The sequence below is a fragment of the Myotis brandtii genome, unplaced genomic scaffold, assembly GCF_000412655.1.
Source record: "Myotis brandtii unplaced genomic scaffold, ASM41265v1 scaffold621, whole genome shotgun sequence".
NCBI classification, from domain to species: domain Eukaryota; kingdom Metazoa; phylum Chordata; class Mammalia; order Chiroptera; family Vespertilionidae; genus Myotis; species Myotis brandtii.
In genome coordinates, this window is record NW_005370372.1 from 2,736,223 (window position 1) to 2,758,730 (window position 22,508).

At 35.5% G+C, this 22,508-nt stretch overlaps 1 protein-coding gene and 1 pseudogene across 1 annotated transcript in view; one reads left to right on the top strand and one right to left on the bottom strand.

Moving 5' to 3' along the window:
* The window catches only part of CACNA2D1 (calcium channel, voltage-dependent, alpha 2/delta subunit 1), a 328,431-nt gene that overhangs the window by 53,060 nt on the left and 252,863 nt on the right, over nucleotides 1-22,508 (top strand). The gene's annotated exons all lie outside the window — the stretch shown is intronic.
* On the bottom strand, nucleotides 3,199-3,715 carry LOC106723679 (annotated as a pseudogene).

Sequence of the window (22,508 nt, forward strand, 5' to 3'; positions counted from 1 at the left end):
TGAACTTTGAATCACACCTTACATATGGACTTCCCTGTCCCGCAGTCTAATCAATCCCTTAATGACTAGGCCAATTCCAGTTGAGTTTTCAGTTATTTGCAGATGAAAGAAACCAATGGACATATTTGGTGCCATGGAAATAGTACTGTACTGGATTCTAAATCAGAAGCCTAAATTCTTGTCTTAGCTTTTCCATTTAATTGCAGTTTGACCTGAGACAAATAAGTTATTTCCATGTAAAAGGCATAGAATAGATGGCAGAAAAGGCTCCTGTAGCTCTACAATTCTAGAATCCTGTGCTCCTAAATTGGTTTCTGGATTAAGTCAAAGAAAAATGCGATATCTGAAGTTGGTTAATGATGAAGATCATTAGCTTCTTCCAGAGCTAGACCAGTCCTCTAGGCACTTGTGAGAAAACTACAGACATTGAGAGTAGGATGACAGGCTTGCGTACTCTTTGGGGTATATTAAGATGACACATTTCAAAGTGTTGATGTGTAGCCTATCAAAGAATTTGCCCTAGCTTTTTACAGTTATACTAGTAAATAACAGACCGATTTAAACAGAAGATATATTTATTGAAATAGTATTTTGGTAATTTACAGAATTAAAAAAAATTGCATGTAGAACCAGGCTGGGAAAGATACACTTGCCACAACCCTTAACCATAGGCACCGTGGCTTGCACTGCGACCATCATCACTGGCCCGAGGGAACTGACTGCTGTCCCTAGAACTGGATGCTGCTGCTGAAGCCGGGATGGGTCTATCTATCACTGTCCCTGCTTCTCTGGGTTACTAACCTCTCATTTAAAATCAAGTAAAGGTCCTTCTAATTGGCTGAATCAAAGTGGTTGGCCAAGTCCCAGAGGCAAAGAAGGCAGGTAAAACAAGCTTTCAAATTCTACACTTGGATGCGAGCACTGCCTCCCAACATAATTTATATCTTGAGAAATTCTCCAAACATAGAGAGGCGTTTCAATGGCTAAAAATAAATAACTCAGACAAATGACGAATGTCCACAATAATGTTTAGCTAATTGTAAGTAAGTACCTCTTGAGGATATTGTCTTTAAACACTCCTGTGTGCAAATAATTTGACATTTCAGGCTCACCTGATTACTTTAACCAACAAAATAGACTCAACACAGGTAAAGGATATGATAAAATAAAACTGCCTGTTTGACTGGGTTGGCTATCAAGAAATGGGAACAGTTAAACAATTACTTAATTGGTGTAAATGTAAATGAGATGATGTGAGTGGGGACCTTGGAATTGCTTATTCTTTATGGTGGAATATTTTTAAGAACAGTTCAAAAGCTGGTATGGTCTAGTCAATTTGATCTTTGAAAATCTATGCTTCAACAGATAATTAATAATACTGTGTGCCAAAGGGCAACTGTAATATCTCCTAAAAGTTTAGTGTTTACTGTGTGCATCCTACTGCACTCTTGCTTACAAGATACACATTTTGATGTCAGAGCACTGTTGCTCTTTGCCTTCAAGTGTATCATCTTTAATCAGCTTGAAGTGTTTCTCATGAAAGGTAATTACAGGTTTTCAATGGAAATGACAGTGTACAGCCAGCTAGATGGTGTTTGTCACACTGAGAATGTATGAAAAGCACACACACACTATGGGCTCTCTGCAGAAAGAACCCTTCCAGAGATAGCGATAGAGCTGCTTTCGGGACTGATAAAATCAGAGAGCAACCTGATAGGGGGTGCTGCCCTCACCTTGGGTGAACAGTTGTGCTATCTATTTAAGAAGATCAGAGAAGGTAAAAGGAAAGTGTTAAACAATGTGTAAACACTGCTGGCTACATGCTCTGAAATGCATTTGAATTTAAAGAACTGTTATAAAAGGGGGAGTGGTATTGAAATTTTGATTACTGGTGGAAGCAGTTCCAATGTGGTATTGTTTCAATTCCTTTTCGGGAACTTCACGACAGAGCCAAGGAGCTTGCTGTTGTAGGTCCTGAGTAGATGTTCATGTTTAATTGAAGTAACATTTACACTGTGGTTTAATTGGCAGCATCGAAGAGCTGGCTGCTTGATGGGAAAAGCGGGTGGAAGCAGTTCCAATGTGGTATTGTTTCAGTTCCTTTTCGGGAACTACACGACAGAGCCAAGGAGCTTGCTGTAGGTCCTGAGTAGATGTTGATGTTTAATTGAAGTAACATTTACACTGTGGTTTAACTGGCAGCATCGAAGAGCTGGCTGCTTGATGGGAAAAGCGGTGTATTGTGCAGCTGTGTGTATATTTCATATCTAACTGACTTAATGCTTGCGTGTGAGATTTGTCATGAGCAAGCAATTTTCCTTCAGTATACTTTTATTGCTGCACACTTTAGATCACAGTGTGTGTGTCCTTGCATAGAATTACATTTGTTTGTTTTTTCCATTCCCTTACGTTATATCACTTTTATGATACCTGGAACAAAATACATTGGCTATTCCTCATTCAATCATTCATAAATACATATATTGGACAGTTATTTATTTTTAGTGCCTAAAATGTACCAGGCATTGATTTGGGGGCTGTAAACAACAACAAAAAATTATTGCCTCCCTCTGGAGCTTGTGTCCTAGGACTCTCTGAGCGTAGAAGTATATGGCGTTCATATGAGCTCCCACACATTGTTGACAATATAGACGTAATTTTGTTCTCTTTGCTTGATGCTTTGTTGTGCTTTAGTGAGGATAACCTGGCAGTGACAGACGTCAGTGAATGAGGAAATAGTACTCATTAGGAATGAGGAAAGAAGAAGGAGAGGTTGCAGTACCTATAAGCCAAGGAGGAAGACAGTATGAAGAATAGATGGTCAGCAACATTAAAGAAGGCAATCCTTGTAGCGCTCATTCATTCAGAAAACATTTCTCCAATCTCTGCTATTGGTAGGCATTTTCCTAGGGATTCGATATAGCAGTTAACAAGACAGGCGAGTTTCCTGCTCTATTTTTATATTTTATAAATTAAGGGAGATATACAGTAAGCAAACAATAAAGTAAAAAAAAAAAGATTTTTCTTTCCACAATTTACAAGACTTTCATTGAATTCAGTTGTAGACAGCTGTAAAAAGGGCCATAGCCTCAGGCTATGGGCAGCTACTAGGGGCCTCCATAACTCATTTTTTTATTTTTATTGAATTTATTGGGGTAACACTGGCTAACAAAATTATACAGGTTTTAGGTACACAATTCCACAGCTCACCATCTGTACGCTATATAGTGTATTTACCATCCCAAGTCAAGTCTCTGTCCATCAGCATTTATCCCCCTATGACGTCTAAAATTGCTTGGAAAATTACCAATGTGCAGTGGTGAAAATAACGATGACAGTAATAATGACCCATAATGATGAAAAGGAGGCCCAAGACCAGGGCCCAGATATTGAGGCACTTAGTGGTGGACGCATAGCTCTGGGCCCCAATCACGACACTCCCCATTTTAGGTCCCTAAGCTTCAAGGAGCAGGTGAACGCCACGAAGCCCAGGTAGCAGGAATTCATGAAGCGTGTGTGTTGAACAGGGACCAGACAATGCGGTTGGCCATGGCAGGCCACGTGATGTTGATCACGGTGGTCGTCATGGGCCCAAAGGTCTGGGGCATCTCTAGCTGGCTGCTCCCTGTTCCTCCTGGAGCATCTCATGTTGGGGGACTCCCGTGTGGGCAGCAGTGAAGAAGGGCTGGGAACTGTGATTCATGGTGCCAAGACAGAGCAGCTGCAGTTCAGGTCCTGGGAGGGAGCTCTGTCAAAAGAGAAGTTTTCGTATAGTAGAAAGTGCTCTCGAAATTGGTAACCAGAAGAAAGCACTTCTGAACTTATTGCCCGGGGAGGCTGCTTTCAATGTGGTGGGTAATAAAGGTCCTCTAAGGTGATGGGGAAGACATTCAGTGGAGGAAGCAGGAGTGAAGGTGCCACTCCGGGAGGTGGGGATGCTTAGTCAAAGGCCGTCGGGCCCAGGGACCTTCTGCTTCCCAGGATCAGAAGGTCTCCTGTGACTGGAGCTTAATGAGCAAGTGTGAGAGTGTCTAAGAAGAGTTCAGAGGGGCATCCAGGGGTCAGATGACAGATGGCTTCTAGAAGAGTATTAACAATGTGTGACAATGACCAGTATTATGTGCTTCACTAGAAAAATTGCTGTCTCAATATTAGGAAATTGGTAAATAGCAAAGGAAAAGACAATTTACTCTTAATTCTACACTAAGTTGCAAATATTATGAACATTGTGGTGCTTGTATGTCTATTCCTTTTTTCTATCCTTGGGCCCAAATACATGTGCAAACATGCATACTCACACATGCAACTTTTAATTAAATTGGAACTACACTGTTCACATGTTAAAATCAGTTATTTGCATTTAATGTATTGAGAATGTTTGTCTATGTCATAAAATGTAATAATAAAAATAAAATCACATTGCATAGTATGTACAATACACACTTTACTTGGGGCCCAACAGTAAACAATATATAAAATTTTATTTTAATGGCTACATCGTATGGGTATACCATTATCTGTGGCTAATTCAGAAGACATCTAATATTTACTATCACAAATATCAATCCCATAAACATTTATATATATATATGTATATATGTATACTATATGTACAGTATATATATATGCAAGACTCTTATTTCCTTAGCATAAAATCCTAAGGTGGAACCATGTCAGATATATGTTACACTTGTTTTAAAAAATATGGATACAGATTCCCAAGTTCTCCTAAAATTGTAAGTAGTATATGAGAGTGTCTTCATTTTTACTTCCTCTGTAACACTGGATGTTATCATTTCTTAAACATCTAAGTTGATATATACAATGATATCTCACTTTTATCTATTTCTTTGGTGGTTTTATTTAGTACATGAAGTGATTTGTTGATTGTATTATTGTATTAGTTATCTATTGCTAAAGAATAAATTACCTGGGTTATATTATTGTATTTGTTATCTATTGCTAAATAATAAATTATATTGTGGCTTACAACAACAAATATTTGTTACCTCATCGTTTTCTTGGGTCAGGGGTTCAGAAGTGGCTCAGCTGGGTAATTCTTCAGGTCGCTTAGGTGGTTCTGGTCATCTGAAGGCTTGAGTGGCGCTGGAAGATCTGCTTTGCAGGTGTCTAGCTCAGAGGTCTATCGGCAGGAAATCTCAGTATTTTGACACATGGGCTCTTCATCATGCTTGGCTGTGGCAGAGAACTTTGCCACAGTGAACCATCCAAGAGAGCATGGAGAGGAACTCACTGAGCTTTATGACCTGGTCTCTTAAGTTGCATACTGTCACTTCCACGGTATGCTAGTTGTTAGAAGTGAGTCACTGGGTCAGGCCTACCACTTGAAGAAAGGAGTATCAAGGACCTTGTAGACACATTTTAAAGCCACACAATAATTTTTTCCATTGTCTCACTGGCATATGTATATAGCATTGACAATATTAGTACAATTATTATTACTACTGGACAACTAAGGCCACCACCTCACTATTTACAGTACAAAAGTTAATAAGAGCAATTTCACATGTTTGTCATATTCCTATTCTAGTCCTGTCAAAATTATTCTGTTTTAAAACTTGGAATTCTACAAGTTAAGGTATATTCATGATTTAGAGAATACTGTATTTTAAAAAATGTTTTTATTGATTTCAGAAAGAGAAAGGGAGAGGGAAAGGGAGATAGAAACATTAATGATGAGAATCATCAATTAGCTGCCTCCTGAAAGCCCTCCTGGTTCATAGGTCAATGCTCAACCACTAAGCCACACTGGCCAGGTGAGAATACTGTCTTTTAGAGGTTAAACAGGGGGTAAAAATCTTGTCATAACGTCTCATATATTAATCATTTTGGATTTCTGCTTAAATGTGTTTTGACTTCCATACATTTATAATGTTTGTGTGTGTGTACTGTTTGCATTGTTAGCCCATCATCTATTGTCTAGGATTATGAATACTGTTTATTTCAAATAAGATAGATTCAGAAAAGAAGAAAACAATTATTAGAGTTTTACAGTGTAATTAGCTGCTTTCATCTTTCTAGTCATTTACCTTACTCTTGAAGCCTTTTTATCTCCTTGGTTCTAATTAATAACTGTCTAAGCTCAGTTTCTCTAAATTCCCAAATAGGGATAATAAGAGAGGCTTATCTGCAGAGCAATTTTGATGTTTAAAGGGAAAAAAAGTATTCAAAGTTATGACATTTTAGCTATTGCTTTGTTGTTGATGGTGGTAGTGATGGTAGTCTGAGGACCAAAATCAGGAAAATGAAAGTTAGCAAGGGTGTATGAAATTTGGCCAATTTATATAGGTTTATTTATGGATGGTAGGAGGTAGATAAAATCATAATTGCAAATTTCCATTTTAATGGAATAAATATCTTATACAGGATAAAGAATGAAAAAATGAGAAAAAATCAAGATAATATATTTACTGCATATAGGAGAGAAACAAGAGTGAAAATAAGTGACTCAAGATTCTGCGATTGAATGAATGAATGGTATTGTGAGTAGCAGGGGGAAACTGTATGGGGGGCTGGATTCTAGAGAAAGCAGTGGCTTTGCTTTTCCACCTGATGACTGAGACGATGGTAGGCTTTCTTGCAGTAGCTGGCTAACAGCAAAAGGAGTTAGAGGATTGACACTTCCAGAAAGGGTGGTAGTGGATCTGTCCTTCCATTTAGATGACAGTTGACATCAACAAGCAAGAGCAGACGGCTGAGTCTGTGGTTAAAACATTAGGTATATAGAATGGAAGTGGAGAATAGAGCCAGAATTTCAAGGGAATTATGATATTTACATGTCATCCAATACATCTAGGGAAGAAGTTTGTAATTAAATAAGGAATACAGTTCAAGAAATGGTTATGGAGAAAATATTTTGAAATTGGAGGTACTAGAGCAGTTAGATAAGGCCATAATGAAATAAGTTAAACAATGAATATGATCTAAATAAGTAGTTAAAAGGAGTTTAGTAATGAAAGACATGAAACAGTCTGTGTTGAAATCCACCAGAATGGCCAAAATCTTGAAAAGACTCATAACGCCAATTGTTGGTCAGTGCAGGGGTAGGCAAAAGTAGGTTTCCAGTTGTGATTACATGAAATAGTTTATTCTTGTATTATTATTTATCAATTATTATATTATTTACTTTTATTATAACTATAAACCTACTTTTGCTCACTCCCGTGTATAGAGCAACTGGAACCTAACATATTGGATGTGAGGAAACCCATTTTTACAGAAATCACTTTGGAAACTTTTTGGCAGTATCTAACCCTATGATTCAGCAATTCTTAAAACATACCTAAGAGAAATGAGTGCAATAGCCTTTAGCTGAAAACAACTCACATGTCCTTCAACAAAAGATTGGAAAAATCAACTGTAGTATATTCATACATTGGAATATAGGACAGCAATGAAAAGAACAAAGCACAGATATACAATAGTTATAAATATCACAGATAATAGTGAAGAGCCAAAGAAGTCAACCAGAAAAAACTACACATTATATGATTCAATATATATGAAGTGCAAGAACAGGCAAAACTAATCTGTGGCAATAGAATAGTGGTTACCTTGGATATAAGGGCAGGGAGGATAGATATTGATTCTAATGAGCATGAAGATATGTGAATAAAGTCTAAAAGGGGAAGTCAGTAATCGCTGAGGAGAGGAGAGCTTAAGAACTCAATTAGCTGAAGCCAAATGATGGGTCTGTAATTCAAGATGTGGAAACCAGAGATACAGAGCAACAATATACAACTATATAACGACATAAGGCAATGGAGACTCTGTTGTCTGCTGTTTAAGTCTTAGAAGTCTCTGTCTAATGCAGTAACTTGGGAGGAGGGGAGAATATAAATGAAGGGGTTGTTTTCTGTCACTTTATTCCTGGTATCTGTTATGCCTCAGTCATTCGCTCAGAAAATTTTTACTAAGTCTGTTTTATATTCCAGATATTGAGCTGGGTACTAAGGATATACAATTGAAAGATGATGTCTTGGAGAAGATTTGACTTTGGATGGTTGGCACACGGTGCAATATACAGATCTTGCAACATAGAAACCCACACTTGAAACCTATATGTTCATGTTGACCAATGTCACTCCAATAAATTTAATTAAAAAAAGAAAAATGATGTCTTTCCCCCACCAAATGTACGTAATTTATGTTTAGTGGGGGAAGATTGTCAAATAGACAAATAATTTTAATAGATGTGCAAGGACAATGGAAGAATATAGAACAGTTCTCAAACTCCTGAGGTGAAGAGAAAACCTAAGGGAATTTCAGGTGGTACATATGCAAAGGTAGGATACATAAAGGAAATGAATGGTGAATGAGATGTGAGACTAGAGAAGTAGAGACTGGTAATAAAGGGACTTGTACAGCATGTGCGCTGAGAAGCCACCACACTTGAGAGTGGACAAATTTGGGTTTGATTTTATGACTTGCCCATAAAAATGGAGAAAATGGTCTCTATTTTGCAGGGTTGTGAGAATTAAAGGCATAAAACCTGCTTGCTGTTGTTTTAGTGAAGATAGCCCTATCATGACAGGGAAGCTATGAAAGGCATAAAGGAGGAGAATATGAATTGATATCAATGTAAATTCACATTGACAGCTTTAGCAGGTTATGGGCCAGAGAATTTCAAAATCAGATTCTGGAACATCACTGAGAAGGCTACTGCAGAAACCCTGGAAAGGGAAAACAGCTTGAAGGGAAACATTTTTTGTTCAAATGGAAGAGAAGAGAGAGAGAAAGCAGGAGAATATATCGATCATGCTGTCACTGAGTGTGAACATTGGAGAAAAGATGTTTAGGTTTCTGGTTTAGATAAGCTAGCAGAGCAGATAGTCACCAGTGAAGAGGCTATGGGAGGGGCATCCACATACACTTTCTGGCAGATTTTCATGCCATTTCATCTTGTACTCTGATTCTGGCCTAAGGAACTACTATCTTTTCAACTTCCTCCACCACCCTCTCTTATAGATCGGGTGCTCTGGATAGAGCTTCCTGGATACCGTTTCTTCGTGTCTTTTTTCTGTATTAAGCTACTTAGCAGGCTTTCCTACTTAGCTGTCTTGGAAAGGATCCTTGTCCTTGTGTTCTATTCACCATCCTTAATTTTATTTTTTGTCTCAGGTGTCTTTCAAGTTCTCTTTCCATTCCCATTTTAAAAAATATATATTTTTTACCTTTTTATTATTTTAATCATTATTCAAGACACCTTGCCCCATGTAGGCAAACTAATTTATCAACTTTTGCCCAACCATGGTCCACATGACTCTATTAATTAACTTTTCTTTTTGGGTATTTCTGGTTTTGTCTGAATAATAAAAGTGGAAAGGAAATCATAGACTAGGTGTTATGACAGGGAGAGTGGGTAATTGGGTTATAGCAATAAAGTTTTGTAACTAAATAAACCCCACATGAGTTTTAGGAATACAGTTCTACATTCCATTATCCGTGTATTGTATTGTGTGTTTAGCATCCCAAGTCAAGTCTCCTTCCATCATCATTTGTCCTCCCATTTTCTATATTCCTCCCTGCCTCTCTCCCCTCTGGCAATCACCATACTGTTGTCATCCCAATAAATTCAATAAAAATACTACATTAATAAAACAAAACAAAACAAAACAAAACAGATAATGACTTAGTCTTATCATTTCAATAAAACTGGGAAGTGAAAGTAAAAACACACATTAATAAAACAAAACAGAACAGATAATGACTTAGTTAGTCCTATCATTTCAATAAAACTGGGAAGTGAAAGTAAAAACAAACAAACAAACCCTAGACAGTAGGTCTCAGTTTTGCTCTGTATTAGGCTAACTGGCGGTTTCATCTGTTTTTGTAAAATAACATTTAAAAGTTAATTTTATATACATGACATTTTCAGTTCAACTGCTTAATATTATAGAGATAATATCTGAAATATTAAATCTTAGCTATTTATCATGGAATTTCTTTTTTAAAAGACACATTTTAACTTTGGTATAATTATTACACTATATTTCTTTTGATTTACTTTCATCTTTTCATACCCCATTTATATTTCACTAAATTTGTTTAAATGTTAAAAACAAAACTATGCCAAAAATAGATTTTTCCTCTGCCTATGTAATATATGCAAGTAGTAGAATAATTCTTACTTATTAATTTATTGATTTTTGTTATCCAAATAGGGAGGCTGTAGAATCTAAAGGTTTAAAGAGGTTAGCTTTGAAAGCTTTAGTTTCTTCAGTTCATTAGGACATTCATGCATTGATTTTGTATATGAGGAGAAGTGCAAGGTGATGGTTATATAAAGAATACTATTTAGTACTTATAGTCAAGGAATGTTACAGGCTAATGGCAGAAACAGACAAGTACCAAATAACAGTACACAGTAATACCATATTACACTTTTAAGTACTATAAGTGAATGTCTTAAGATGAATTATTAGCAAACAACTTATTCTAAGCTGTTTTCCAGATTTGAATTTAATATCATTTGGTGCTGAGATATAAATAATTGTAAAACTTAAGAATTGTATTATAAGTATGTATATCAAAAAGTCAGATGTTTTACAGGTTGCTAAGCAAAAGATTAACAATCCAAAGAAAAGTTAGCAAAGTATAACTTTTATAGCAAAGTATAACTCTCTCAAATACACATACAGGCATACAGGCCAGTAACATATGAAAGTGTTTATCCTCTATAGAGAAATGCAAATCATCACCAGTATAGACTATTTTTGCCAATATATTTTTCACTGGCATAAGTGCTTTTTAAAATAAAGAATCTTTTTCAGCTTTTAATATTTATCCTGAATCTATTTGAACCTAAATAAATCAGTTAGTTTTAAGGAAGCTATACACTGTACATATTCATTGGGAGTGTCTAGCTGATGAATTTGTAGATGAAAATGCATTTCAGAAGAAGTTTGTCTTGTGATTGAAATGTAGATATGGAACAAACCATATATTTCCTGCTTCAGTCTTCTTTAGGGTAATTCAGTTCTTATTACAGTTTATCTTGTCATGGAAAACTGTCAAACACATTTTTGTTAAGAATTAGTTGAAGGCCCTTTCCACCAGTAGATTTGATGGATAGCTTTTCCGCACTGACCTGCTATATTTTGGGTATGATAAGACACTACTTGTAATTTTATTTCTATAGCCATTATAACTTACATGCAAATGGTGGTAAACTCATTACCATTTTTACAAAATGTTCTTCTAAACTAACTTAAGAGTACTTGTGGAAGCATATACTTATTGAAATTGGTAGAAGCACAAATATTTTATAACAGCAGTGACCTGTGAAGGAGTCTGTTCGCTGATAACCAATAGCACTCTGAACTTAAAAATCTAAAAACCTAGATTTCAAATAGACAAAGGATGCATCTCATTATTAGCTAAAGGTCAGGCAATTTCTTTCATTTTCTAAATTGGTTTATTGAATGGAAATGCTTTTGTGGCTTTTTTCAAGGTAATGTATGGCTCCTGTAAGACTGCCTTTATATAATTTTCTAAAATATGAAGCATTAGATGCATTCATATAAATAAATATGCCATCTTGTAGATCAAATAGATGATTTAATGAGATAGATTATAATGCCCTCTAACTTTTTGTCTTTATATAGACAGTTGAACCATTAAAAATAGCTAACCAAAAATATAGCTTTAAATTTCTATATTGCCTCTCATTTCTCAGAATCAAATCTTGGATAAAGAATAACAAAAATAAAGAGGAGAATGATTGAAAATCAAATGTGTAATGTATAAGAAAGTGGAAAATGGGTTGCAAATAATGGTGGGCGGTTGAAGAATAACATATAGTTTTAAGATAAATTTATTCACAGGGCAGCTACATTATACTTTTATGTAGAGCCCCATAGATTTTCCAAATCTTTCACAAGAGCTTGCAGTAAAAAACAGATATCCAGAGAAGAAAAAGAACCCAGAGTAGATTAAATAAACTTCTGAATATATATCTGTGAGTTCTCCAAATAAGCCAAAGGATCTATCTGGATTTGGGGATTTCTTGAATGAAATCCAAATGTGTTCTTTGTTAAGTACAGGGACAAAATCTGCACAGACATCAGAAAATGAAAGAGTAAATCATTAATATGCATGGGTTAGATTTGGCCCCAGAGATCTTAGATTCAAATATGACTGGGTTTGCATTGCTTTAGGAAAATTGTAAGGCAATATTTAGAAAAACATTATACAGCGGAATTTAGCATTTCAATTTGAGAAATAGTGCTTTGGTTCTAATGAGCAGATGCTCAACTGTGTATTGAGAGACCTGATGCAATTAAAGGAGGCTTTTAGGTGGGAGGAGATCATTCAGCCATGTATCGCCTGTCAGATCTACCTTGGCCAGCTTTCTGCATGACAGATGCAGTTAGATTTTCCTAAGTCTATTCAGCCAGCCATTAATTTGGCAATGGTCCCTCCAACAATCACTTTATAAGACCAGGGTTTGGAAGACTTCTATGTCCCTTTTTTAATATAACAGAGATCAGATGTGTTACTGCAGTGATATGAACATGCCTGCTGAAAAGATGAGGCTCACTGACTTTTCAGGAGAGAAGATGGTGACTGAAATTGGAAATGGCAGAGATAGCTTGCTGAGGAAGTCTGCTATAATATAAGTATATATTTTGATCTATAACAGCAATTTTCAACCATTTTCATCTCATGGCACACATAAACTAATTACTACAATTCTGCGGCACACCCAAAAATATATTACATTTTTTTGCCTATCTGACAACAACAAAAAAATAGGTGTACTTTTGATTCATTCACACCGGACAGCTATTGTTTCTGTTGGTTGTTGTCATTTTTTTATATAACAGTCTAAGGGAAAGAGGTCAGTGCCCCTGACTAAAATTGCATGTTTTTAAAAATTTGTTCAGCACACTGGTTGAAAATCGCTGATCTAAAAAAGTTTATATATATGAGATAGAGAGAGATAAAGCTCTTTAAAGCAAGGACAAGAATGCCTCTTTTTAGACTAAGTGGCTCCATCACCAGTGGTATATCTTGGATGACACTTTTTTTTTTTAATCATAAATGAGGAAGCAGGTGCATCTTGAGTAAGAAAGTGGAGCTTAGAGACACCAAGTCATTTACTGGAGGCAAAATTTGATTCAGCTGATATGCTTCCCCTTGCCCATTCTTTTCCTTTTCTTTCTTCATTTCTCTTCAGGTCAGAGGCTGGCAGCATAATTAAAATTTGAATTATTTATGAAGAGCCATTAAAGTGGGTGGCTTGCAGATTAGTCAAAGACAGCAGCGCTGACACTAAGCTGCATTTCTTTTACGCTCTCAACTGTAACTGATATCTGAACTGTATGCCTTGAATGTAAGCATATGAAGTTAAAGCTTTTCAAAGAAAAATATGTGAAAATTGTGACTATTTACATCGAAGCAAACATAAGTGTGTGTCTATAATTGTCATAATGTTCAAAACATCTTTGTGTGTGTGTGTGCATACATACATAAAAGATGTTTCTCTGCCAATAAGTCATTAATATTGAATAGAAATATAATTACCAAGGGGAACTATTTTTTTGGTAGACATATAAAGATATGGCTAGAACTATAAATATGCCCACATGGGTATCATTAAGTGCGCATTTTATATTTGGACAGGGACATTGAAACAGTTCAGAAACATCTGTCACCAGTGTGATGTGTTGAAAAGCAAAAGAAATGGAAATGGTTGTCTGTTTTCTCAAAAGCATTAGGGTTTATAAACATAAACACCATTTTTTAAATCTGCCAATTAGAATGAGTTCATGGACCTAATGCAATTTTGAAAACAGTGAGAGTCTGCATAATAATATTAAGCTAGAATATTCTTCAAATTAACAAAGGTAAAAAACCCCTCATATGATCAGTTTCTCTATAGCCTTATCGTAGTCTTGGGGGGCATATTGTCATATGTTTTATTTTGCACAGAGATTGAGATAAGTCTCTCCCCATTTTACTTATTGAACACATGTAGATTTTATTCATACCATTCAGAAGAAAATCAAACATACTTTTGCTTTCCTGGCCTTTTACTTTCTCTCCATGAAAAATGGCCCGAAACATGGATAATAGTTCTAATTGTGCTAAAATGGAATAAGTTAAATATATATCCAGTTAGTTATTTTCATCTTAATATATCTCTTTTAAATGTCTTTAAGCAGAATGGACTAATACTTCTTTGAAATAATCACTTTTATTTAATTTTTAAAACCACTCATTTATAATTTTAGAGTTCTGTGGATTAGGTCAATCTTACCTTTTTTTTTTAAGGAAAAATACCAGAGTGAATGTTTATTTGAATTGGTAGAAGTGTTTTAAAAATAAAAGCATCCATTCACGTTTAGGCTAAAGTCTCTCTACTTGTCAGGAACAAAATGACCAAGGTATGACGTTTTCCCCAGCATGCTGATGTGTATAGGTGAAAGAGTAACGTATCTCTTCCTCTTCGTATGTTCTCTCTTTTATGTGATCCTGAATCTCCTCCAGCGGAGTTTTTACATGTAAGTCAGCAGGCGTTACAAAATGAAAGAATAATAATAGCAACAGCAACAGTAATAAACTTACTGATTCTTGTTATTTGTCAGCATGGAAACATGACGAGCTTTGTCAATTTCAGAAGAAAGGGCAGGCTGGTCAGCTTCCTCATCAGCATTTGAAATTGGCTTTACCTCCAAAAAAGTCATCTACAAGGAAAGATTAACCCTTTTTTAAAAATCTGGCCATTATTTACTTCAGAGAGGAAGGGAGAAGAAGAGAGAGATATATAGAAACATCAATGATGAGCGGAGAATCATTGATCGTCTGCCTGCTGCATGCCCCACACCGGGGACTGAGCCTGCAACCCGGGCATGTGCCCTGACCAGGAATCAGCTGTGACTTCCTAGTTCATAGTTGATGCTCAACCACTGAGCCATGCTAACCAGGCAAGATTAACCCATTTTAACACATTAAATACCAGGGTCATTGAAAGAAAAGTATCAGTAAGACACCAGGCCTTTCCAACACCAAAAAATTATTTATCGCAGCAATTTATCCACTTGGAATGAAAAATTTGTATCTATTTCTAACATTTTCTCTCATATGGTGCTTATAATCTCTGTGATGTGGTGGTATATATTTGTTAAGAAATGATTAAGTAGAATACTATCCTTTCTGAAGTGATAATCAGTAGTGCTTAGAAAAACAATGTTTCTTCTTACCAATTCTTATCCTAACCTCATTGATTAGTACCTGAAAGGAGACTTCATCGGCCTAAGGAAGGCTTATTAAAATGGAAATACCTTGGCAAAAGGATACACTTTAGGTTGACCTTAGTCGCACTTGACCTTGTGAGACAAAAAGGAAAAGAGTAGTCTGAAAAGTCTGGAGATAACAAGATTATTAGAGCTACACAAACTGCTAAGGAGAAGAATTTTTTTATATATTTAAGTTGTGTTTTGTTTTATTTTGGTTTAAAAATTTTACATTCAGGGTTTTCCAAAATGTGTTCCATAGCACCTGGGTTCTGAGAGACATTTAAAATTGGGCCATTGTAAATAATGCTGCTATGAGCACAGGGGTGCAAAAATAGAATTTTATTGCATGTAAAATTATCAAAGAAATAAAACCAAAATAAAACAAAACACAACTTAAATGTATAAAAAAACTGGGCCATTGTCCAATAATTTTTGGGCACAGTTTATACTATATATCTCCTCATAGACTCTCTAAACTCTTGGGCATATAAAAGACATAGGAAGGCCCTGCATTTAGGAACCCTATATAAGTTTGTTTAGTTCATTTTTTTCATATATATTTAAATGATATATGTCTACAAATGTAATTATAATGTTACTTGAATATTATATATGTACTATAGCCCTGGTGCATGAAATTTGTTCACGGGTAGGGTCCCTAGGCCTGGCCGGCAATCAGGGCCAATCGGGGCCAATTGGGGCCTTCCGGCTGCTGGCTGGGGCCTCCCTTCCCTGGCTGCTGGCAGTCGGCTGGGGTCTTCCTTTGTTCTGCACAGCCCCCCTGGTGGTCAGCACATGTCATAGTGAGCAATCGAACTCCTGGTCTCCCGGTAGAACTCCCAAGGGGACAATTTGCATATTAGGCTTTTATATATATAGATATATGCATATATGTATCTATAATATCATTTGAATATTATTTACACATACATACATACACATATATACAAATTTGTATGTGTATGTATATATGTATTTAAAAATATATCATTTGGAACTAATGTTTCTTGAACACATTTGAAACTCTTTGAGAGATACTGGTATAAGTTTTATAAACAGATTTTGAGATTGAACCATCTAGAACAAAATCTACTTCTATCAAACTGAACAACCTTGAGAAAATTACTTAACTGGTCTGAAGCCCAGTTCTTCTACTGTAAACTGGTGCAAATAATTTCTACTCACATGATTGATTTAAGGTTCAAATGCCATAATATATATAGAACTCTTAGTGAAATTCTATCACATATGCATTTGATAATAATGAACTTGAGAGGATGATGTCTTTAAAGTAATATTTTGCCTATTGCCAATGTTGCATAGGGTTATCCTTAGGTAACTGGGTGTTGCTTGAATTCTCATTATTTCATGGGTATAGCATTACTCAAGGAAATTTTTAGTTCTCTATAATAGATATCTGTTGTCTTGGCCTTCTTGATTTTCTTTTTGCTTCCTATGGAAAAGTGCTTGTATGCCATATGATTCTAGTGGCATTGTTCATAATGATGTTGATATTGATGATATCATTAATAATGAACATGCATGACACTTGCTGAATGTTAGGCAGTATTCTAAGTGCTTTAAATATATTAAACTTATTTAATTTTTATATCACCTTTATAGCATACCTACTTTAATTATCTCAATTTTATAGATCAAAACTTTTAAAAAGGGGCTGAGAGAGGTTAAGAAACTAGCTCAAGGTTACACAGCTAATAAGTGGTTCAGTAGTAAACCTGAGCAATAAGGCTCCAGAGTCTCGGCTCTTCACCATTGCATTATATGCAAAAAAAGGCCTCAAAGGAGGGCTCTGTTGCTTACTTTCCACCTTGGATGTCACCTCTGTGAGGTAGAAAGTATGCTAAAGCCAAACCTAACTTTTCAACTCCTTGGCATTCTAATAGTGTTTCTGGATGATTACTATTATGTCTTTCTACCTACTTTATTACCCCCTTAGCATTTAGGAATAAAAGTAGGATGTACTTAGTAGGTATGTGATTAAAGATTTCTGATAATCATAGACTTTGAGTTGTGAAAAATTCCTAAAGTACTTTAAATATTTTCTCAAGTGCTGTTCCTTAACTGTTTGACAATCAAAATATATACGTACTCAGAGACCTTTTGGTATCTCCAAATTTGCAAGCAGAGTTCTGCCACTGTAATCCCTGACTGTTCCATTTATGAAGGAGGGACATTGATACCGCCTCACAAGATTGGGTGCTATGGTGGTAAGTAGCAAAGGTTCCTCCAGTTAGGCTCAGTGACTGAACAATTCTCATTAAAATTCAGGCTCATGGACTTAGTCACTAAAATATGTACCATAGAAATATCACAAATAGGTTAATATTAAAGCTTTAAATTGCTACAAATAATCCAAACACCAAGTGTGACATAATTGTGTAGATGTATATATGATTTAAAAACTAAATTTTACATTTTAAATTTATCACCACCTAAACTATTTGAGTCAAGGCCATACATAATGATCCCTTCTTAATTAGAAGTTGACCATCCCAAAAGGGTCTACCATACTCCAAACATTATCTATCTATCTATCTATCTATCATCTATCTATCTATCTATCTATCTATCTATCTATCTATCATGAGCTTATCTATTCACATCTATCCCAGTGTTTATTCAGGAGTCAGATGAAGGATTTTATTTTCTTAAGAAATTATTGTTTTCTTCTAATAAGCAAAAAAACACATTTTCAAATGCATTGACTTATGTATTTCTCTGTTAGGTGAGATAAGTGGTTATTGAACAAAAAGTAAACACTATGTTTGGAAGACATGGGTGTGATTAACATTTAAATACTTTCAAAGGAGCTTTTTTATTGATCTATTTCATCCGGTCATCCTAAACTGTTTAAACCCCAGGTTTTTAACCAGAAATTCCAGTTTTGTCAGAGAAGTCGTGGTTATGAACTGGAAACCTTAGTTCTGTAAGCCCTACTGACTCAGTAAAGTTTGCCTAAAGCTGGAGAGTTCAACTGGTGGACCTGCCAGGAATGCTCAAGATTAGAAACTTTTTAAGGAAAGTAATCCTTACCATCGTTGGCCATTGTACTGGACAGTCTTTTATTTTTTTAAAATGTATTTTTATTGATTTCAGAGAGGAAGGGAGAGAGAAACATCAATAATGAGAGAGAATCACTGATTGGCTGCCTCCTGCACAGCCCACACTGGGGATTTAGCCCTCAACCCAGGCATATGTCCTGACTGGGAATCGAACCATCACCTCCCGATTCATAGGTAGAGACACTCAACCACTGAGCCACACCGGCTGGGCTGCACTGGACAGTCTTACATATTTTCAGATTGACCAAGGAACTATTTCCTTTATTTAAACTCACAGGAGCATTTTTTCCTCCTTTTCAATAGGAAGGAGTAAGTGAAAACAAGTGGATAGCAGGACTTTATTCTCTGTAAGAAACTGGAAAAAGGCATTGTGGGTATATACTTTTTAGAATGGGGAATATTTGATTTACTTTAGTCATAAATGTTGAGGGCAGGATTCCTTCCTCTTTCAACTCTAATGTTGTCAAACTTTCACTATGTCCACTTGTACCTCCTCCTCCAAGAAAAATGTCCTTTCCTCTGCTAGAAGCTAATGGCTTCAACTGTTTTCAAAAATATCTCCCTCCCATCTCATCTAACAGTGGGGGCTCCCTTCATGTTCCTGTTTTATTTTCAGTTTCTTCCATTTTGTTGGCTTGTGCCTCAAAGTTTATACATCTATTCATGCTCTAATCTCTCTCATCTTTATAAGAAAGCTACAAACAAAATAAATATTCTTACATTCTGTGGTTCCATTTAGCTAAAGTTTCTTCTCTCCTTTACTTGATAGCCAAACTTATATCGGAGCTTTCCAGATATTCAGACTTCATGAATCTGTATGTTTTTTAAATGTGAGAACTAGTAAATGACTATCAATTACTATATTTCATCAGTTTAATTTCATAAAAGAGAGGATATTATAGAACCATAATAGGACATATTAGTTATTTTGTTCTGAGTACCTGTTTTAGGTTTTACACAGTCCTAGAGTACAGAATACTTACTCTCATTAATGCCTTCGTTTGTTTATTGTAACCTTATTGGTGCAACTCAGTGCCTATATTTGTATTTTAGGCTTTACCACTTTGGCTTTGAATCAAAACAAGAAGTGGATTTAATTCAGTGGATTGAGTTGCCAGTTGTAAATGGATATTATCCCAAGATGTGTATGCAATTTTCCTGAAAATAGATGACTGGCACTGAGTGTGTTTTCAGTGTCGAGACAGGGGTAATGTACATGATTGGTGGTAAAATATAGACTGCCGTGGGCTTGCAGCCAGAATCTTGTGCCAGTCCCTTCGAGGAGCAGGGCTGGCTAGAGCTGATTTGCTCAACTGAAATGCATTTTGCAAGATACCATACTAAGTGTCATAAAAGGAGGGAAAAATTAACTCTTTTATTCAATGAAACTCACAGAAGCTTTATTTTTTGTGATGTAAAATATTAAAATTTGGCATAAACACAAATAAAAGAGACAATATAGTATAATATCTTTAGTATTGGGAGCAAAACAAATCACTTCCAAATTGTCATAATTCAGGTTATATCTGTTGCTGCCATCTTCATCATTGATATTATCCCTAATGAATTATCTTTACATATTGATTGTGGGAAAGGTATTTAAATTTTTGAAACTTGTGATAGTAAACACATTATTTCTAGTGATGGTAGTGTAACCAGAACAAATACTAAGTCAAACACTGTTTTATAAGTTACTTTAACTTTTTTGCTTCAAATTTTATATGACTTAGAGATTCAGATTATTTTTAGTTTTTATGCTTTTATTTTGTCCAAATAATATTATTATAGTATGTTCTTATGGATGGTTTGACTCAGGCTGTAGAGAGAGGGACAGGTCACACTAAGTAGAACCTTGCAAAACATTGAATTTGGATTTTTTTTAATGCAATTAATAGATAAGTTTTAATTTAAATGCAAGAGATGGTTCCATTTCAAGGGCAATGATGAAACCAGGATTCTAAATCTCTAAAGCTAAAAGCCTGATGCTGGAATGCAATAAATTTAAACAAGGTAATGAACTCTACCCTTTGAGATCTTTTGAAGCCAGTTTTTCTCACACTCTGAGCCTGTTGACTTTTTCTGTATATGCTAGTAAAGAGATGAATGATAGCATAACATTATACATATCAACAGTGTTATATAACATATCATACTTTTGATAATTATTGTTTCAAAACATGTATCTGACATGTTTGTTTGGACAAAAAGAGACCATACAACTTAAAGGGACATACTTGGTATTTTATTGCTAGGTCTTGAACACATGTGTTCCTCTCACCACTAGGAGTTTATACCAAAATGATGCATGAAGAATTAAGAACAGAAATAATAGGGTGAAACAAATGAAAATTTAAAAAATAGTGAACCAATAAAAAGTATATGGAAACAAACAATCGCTTGTGGTTCTCTTTTTCACAATTATATACACATAATACAAATTTTCCACTATTAAGCACAGTCTTAGAAACACACAGGATATCCAAGGGATTTATGCTGAATGCTAATTTGTTTTATTTATTTTATATTTACATTTGGAAGGACAGAATAAGAATGAACCAAATTAAATTGCAGAGATGGAGTGAGGTGAGAGGCAGCAGGATGTTATCTTGTTAAGCCCTTGATGAAGTATGTTTCATTTTCTAATGGCCACTTAGTATGTAGCAAAGCAAAATGTAATTTATATTTCCTTGTTGGTAATTTTGAATAAAGATTAGATGAATAATCTGTTGGTGGCATCAATTTTTGATGTTTTGTTTTAAAGTCAGAATAGAAATACTCCCCAAACATAGTCCTAAAAAAAACGTGGGGGGGGGGGGGTGAAGCTACTCATCAAATTCAATTGTCAAGGAAGAAAGAGTGTTCCTTTTCAAAAACTGCCACCTAGAAAAATATTTTGACCTCATGTTTCTTAGCCAAATGGAAACATACTAAATTCAGTGTTCAGTAGCTTCAGGGAATTTGCTCTAAAACCTTGCAAGTTTCTGGAGAATAAACATTAAGTTTTTCTAGTGTAAAATTCATACGATTAAAATACTTTATATGGCACCATGAAATTTGTCAAAGATAGCAGGTAAGGATTTAGCACGAAACATCATTAACAGCATTATTGTACATTTATTTTATATGCCAATATTTTATGTCTTACTAGATTCTTTTTGGTTGCTTTAGTTTTGTATATTAAAATATTTGTTGATATCTGTCAAATACCCTTATTACATGAAATCAACTTCCAGAGCCAATAATTTTTATCATTATGCCCTTATTGTATATAAAAAGTTATTTTCTCTCTGGATTCTCCTTTTAAGCAGATTTAACAAGTCTCCCCACAGCTGTTCTTCCTACCTCAGTTCATGCCTTTATCATTTATGATCTGTATTTCACATCTTTATCTTTTCAGACCTGTATTTCTAACTGTTCTCTTGCTTTTTAAAATTCTCACTGCCCTTTGATTAAATTCTTTTTCCACATTACTGCCAGTCATCTTTTTCAAATTCAAAATTTATCATTTCCTTTCTCTACCCAAAATTCAAGACTCATTTCTCATTCCCTTCAGGATATAATCCAATTATTTTGAAAGTCAAACAGAGCCTACGTTCCTGCCCTTTCTTCCAGCCATTTCCTTCCCTCTTCTCAGTAGCTACTCAGACTTCCATTTCTCCCAATGTCCATATGCTGTGTTCTGATCTTTGAACACCCTTCATTTTAGAATATATTTTTATTGACTTCAGAGAGGAAGGGCAAGGGAGAGGGAGATAGAAACATCAATGATGAGAGAGAATCATCAATAGGCTGCCTCCTGCATGCCCCCTACTGGGGATTGAGCCTACAACCTGGGCATGTGCCCTGATAGGAATGGAACTTTGACCTCCTGGTTCATATGTCAACCCCCAAGCACTGAGTCACCAGGGCGGGGTGAGGGGGCTAGGCCAGTGATGGTGAACCTTTTGAGCTCGGCGTGTCAGTATTTTGAAAAACCCTAACTTAACTCTGGAGCCATGTCACATATAGAAATTTTTTGATATTTGCAACCATAGTAAAACAAAGACTTATATTTTTGATATTTATTTTATATATTTAAATGCCATTTAACAAAGAAAAATCAACCAAAAAAATGAGTTCGCATGTCACCTCTGACACACGTGTCATAGGTTCGCCATCACTG